The sequence below is a fragment of the Glandiceps talaboti genome, chromosome 3 (genome assembly GCF_964340395.1).
Source record: "Glandiceps talaboti chromosome 3, keGlaTala1.1, whole genome shotgun sequence".
Lineage (NCBI taxonomy): Eukaryota > Metazoa > Hemichordata > Enteropneusta > Spengelidae > Glandiceps > Glandiceps talaboti.
Window position 1 is genome coordinate 9441681 of NC_135551.1, and position 5025 is coordinate 9446705.

A 5025-nucleotide genomic window follows, 5' to 3' on the forward strand; every position below is an offset into this window, starting at 1 on the left:
TCATTTAGCACACAACTGCAAATTTGAATGCCACCCACTCAAAGAATGTAATTAATGGTCAGTCTAGAATATTTACTGAATTCGTGCATCACATTCTTGAACAGTCTCTCGCTTAGATTATCGTACACTCATGTGCATGGATATATGAAAAAATACTGTTGTTAAGTCGGGTTCTTTCTTAAATTGTGTCATTAAAGCTTGCCACGTGAGATTTGGATAAAGAAATAGCGATAAAGGTAATATTAATGGGTTTATAGTGTTGTTGTGCAAAGTCATGGTCTTGTACGTTAGCCGTGACAATACACTAAACTCTGCAGACTGTGCCTCAATTACTTCCGTAAAAGGAAAGATCATTCGGTTTGACTTGTGTTGTTGACCTGGACTTAAGTTCAACGATAATTGTTTATTTGTACTTAAATATATAGTATTCATTGTCACCAACTTTTAAATCGGCACTAAAAGACTAAATGGGTTTATTTTCTTATGTTAGACATATTTTAGAAATATCTGCGAGTCAGCATTTTTATTGTTTCAAAAGCAAACTTGCAAAAATAATTTCATTCAACGAATGAGTTTTGATTTCGTACTGTGACAATTTGAATGTTTTGTCTTCATCAGCAAAGAAAATGTGCATTCAGAGAGGACTCGGTGTAAGTTTATTGAGACGAGGCATAATTATCGTAGACGTACAGAAGTACAGTACATTGTTATACCATACAGAAGCTACATTTTTGTAAGTTAGCGTCTTTGAACGCAATATATGCGTTATATTAACTCCCTGGTCGTTCTGTCCGGTTTACGTCACACATTATACGGATTTCAAAATTATTACGTTACAATTGGTCTAAACGTTCCAACTCGCCATTCTTTTTCGAAATATTTATTAAAGAATGCTTGAGGCGGTGTAATTATTATATTCCCTAATATTGTTCTACATTCTACCTGAACACACTTGTAAACTAAAGGGTTTGTCATCTGTAGACTCGTTGTAACAAGGCCCCTTACGTCACTCCTATTTTCCTTGACTGAACGAAGATAATACCTCTCTAATTGTCAGAATGACGGTAGGCAGGTGTACACAGATTGTAGGTAGTGACACATATATATCATTGGTTGTACTCGTCTATTGCATGCAAATTGAACTTTGACAATTCTAAAAAATTGGTAAGAGAATACGCCCTCGGACCAAAAAATGTTGATAAAAAAAATATTTATTTTAAGCCCTCATTCAGAGCCCAAATCCTAGAATGTACATTGCAAAAAATATGATGAATTGTGTGATATTGCTATTTCATTTCAAGCTCGGAAATCACTCTTCTTGCTTTTACAGCACGGTGAATTTAGTTGAACCCAGACGATACGGCTCGAGCCTCGAACTCAGACCGTGGTGGTAAGCTTAGAGGAAAGTGGTATACGTACTTGGCCACCACCACCACCACCACCACCACCACCACCACCACAACGTATGTTGGTTTAGTCTGAGACCAATATAGTATACGTTGTCTGAGGTTTGGTGTATGTGTGCGCAATGATTATTCTGCAACCGCCACGGTTGTAATTAGAGTATATATATATTTCGACGCAGGTGTACAGTGTTACGAATGTGTTACATGTATATCTTTACTGAGTAAAAAAACCCATAGATTGTGAATCTTTTACTGCAACCCTATACGATATCCATAAAGTACTTGGTGTAAATTTGGGGTCAACTACCTACTAAAATGGGGTCAATGGTTTCGAAAGGGGTACTTGTACATTCGACTCATCAGTACCGAACATTTGTCGATTTGTGTCGGAACTGTTGAGGCCCACCCAAACTCTTGCATCGTCATTCAAGCATTAGTTTGTGGATCGATCGTTCAGTGACTTGCCACGATATAATGAATCAGCTGGCAATTTGAAACGAAACTAGTGAGACGATATACAGCGGTATTTTTGGGGGGACTCGCACATGCACCTCGTCGACTCCAACTCGAAGTATTTGTCGATTCGAGTAAAAACTACTAATTAATACCAACCACGCTAAGCAAAACATTAGTTTTAAAATGTGTTAATCGAATTGTTATAACTCAGTAAATAACCCTGCTACATAATTTATATTAATTTAATACCATTCTTAGAAAACAGGTATCTTAGTCAGATGGTCAATTTTATCATTGTTTCATTAACAATTTGGGGAACTAAATTTATGTGAAATTTAAAAAAAAAAATAGGGAAAGGATCAATCTGCGATGAAAATCTGAGGTGATGAAAGCGGCTAGATGTCTTTAATTACCTCTTTTTCTATCGTTTTGTGTAGTTTGTATTCAGTGTTGTGGTGATCGCCGCCTTCCCTGAACCAAACCAAATAAAGGACACAAAGCGATCGAAATAGAGGTAAATAAAGACATCTAGCCACTTTCATCACCTCAGATTTTAATCACATTGGGAAAGGATTAAAGTCTTAAGCCTTATTTCCGCTGTGGTGGGATTAGTGATTAAGCTGTAATTCTTTCAGTTAGACGGTCCTCAGAACCCCCCCCCCCCCCCGGGCCCCTCCTTCTAACTAAATTGGTCAAAATTGAAAATGTTTCAGACAGCACAATCAATTTCAAATCAGTATGCAGTAGTATGTAGTGATATGAATGCAAAGCAGATATATATTTAAGAAAAATAGTTCTTTTGTTGACACCATACTTAATTTTAATACCATGCATTTACTCTAGTGAAAGTTCATTGTGCTCAATTTCATGATATTTTTAAAAGAAATATTTGCATTTAGACTTACAAATAGATCAATCAAAAGTAAGAGTGACTTTGTAGGATGACAACGAAAATGGCTCACCCCCCCCCCCCCCCAAGTAAAATAATTTAGTTTTTTTTATCCAACATCTATCGCCTCTAAAGAATGAGTTGTTTAACACAAGTAAATATTTTAAGATTTTTATCTAATTTTTCTTGTAATGTAGTGAACTATAATGTAAAAGAAAAGAACCCGCCTCATCGTGCAGGAGAAAATCGACATAAATACAAATTATTACTGTCCTTCTCCGTGTTTCTACTATTAGGTTTAGATAATTGTTGATACATTGCAAACCAAAGTTGGATTACGGTAGAAGTGAAATTACCATGCTACGGTTGATACCGTCTAGTGCTAGAAAAGTAGATAGTTGGTGCATATATATAGTTATGAGGAAGACAAATATTTGTAAAGATCCGTGTTGCAGTACTTGAGGTGGCTCCTAAAATATTTCAAGTCGATTTGATGGGCTATTTCGCTTTAAAATACGACGGATGCAAGATAAAATTTTCAAATGTGGCAGGAAAATGCTAGACCATGTCGCCTGACATCACTATACGAATGTATTCGTAAAGTGGTAAGCGGCGAATGGATATTATGAGTAGTAAATATTCATTGTCGTAATGACAAAAAACTTGTGTGCATTATCATTTAAATAATGAACATCATTTTGAACTTTCACACATAATCGACAATTGTACCATGATCGTTTATGAATACGAGTCCCTGGTTATGTCGAAGTGTACTGTTGTCTTGCACTTTAAAAAGTGCTTTGGTAGCTTGGCGCGTGAGATAACACAAAGACTTTACACTACGAAAGACATTTAATGATTTTCAAGTGTTTGTTTGCTCAGCCTTGTATTTCAACATGACAATGTCAAGAGATTTGATAGGAGCAGCTGACGTGCATGGAATGACTGTCTAATAGTATTATTCTGCTTCTATTATGCCGCTAACAATAGGTCTAAGTTAAGTGCAAGTTTTAGTGTACAATCATGTACATGAAAGGAAAGCCTATATATTATAAATACACAAGCAATCATGACCAGGCATGAATTCTGAACGTATTCGTATCCCTAACATATCAAGAATATGCGCAATAAAATTTTGTGCCAATTGTGTTTTTTTTACTTCGTTGAAATTTTATCCAGAATCACGTGAGTATGTCATGTGAGCATGTCTACGCAAGACGGAATATCACACTTAAGTGATATTCACAACAGTCTGCAGTGCAGGCAGGCAGGCAGGCAGGCAGACAGACAGACAGACAGACAGACAGACATACAGACAGACAGGCAGACAGACAGACAGACCGACCAACATTACACTTCGATTGAAACTATGTTGAAAGATATAATCAATTTTGAATATTAAATAAATTGATATAATTATGCTATAATAATTATGAAGTTGTGGACGAAATGCAGAGAAATTATTTGAAATAGAAATTGAATGCGATTTCAACCTAATTTTAGAAGTATAAATGAAGGAGCTTAAAGAAAATCAATAATGATGTGATTTCAGTGGTGAGCCATAGTATTATTCTACAATTTAAAAAAATACTGTAATACACATTTTAGATCATGCTTGTCTGGGATCCCATCAATTTCAAGGCACACACCTCTTTTCTCCTTTTACAGGAGGTGTAGGCCACTTAGCAAGTATGGAAACTTGAAAACAATTTCCAGTGACAAGTGCTATAAGCTACATTGGCAATAGGCTTCTCGGTTCATGTTCCCTCCAATTTCTCTTCACATCCTCATTCCTCCATCAGTTAGTCGTAACCGTACTTTCTCTTAACACTAAACGAAATGTGAAGGATATTTTCCACTTTCTCTGTGTATTTTTGGGACTTAATAGTTGTTTAGGTTATTAAGTATTTAATTTTTCCGTTTGTCAAGTTAGTTTATGGTTTTGTGTCCATATCTGATTTAGAGATATTTTACAGCCATATTTTCTGTGTTACTGAGTGGGAAGTTCTGAAGAAAAGGTGTGATTCTTTAATAACATTCCGCAATGAACTGATTCATGTTAATACGCAAACACATATGGATATGTTTTTGACGATTGTTCTCTTTCTCGCATATTGGTATCTTCTTCGTTCACTTCAACGTCATGGACTAGTCTACTCCAGGAATATAGATTAATATTTGGCGTCGTTTCTCGAGGAGGTCGCCGGTACGGATTCTCCACTCCCACCTGTCACATTTAGCATACCCCAGCTACATCCATTCTGTCACATCTGT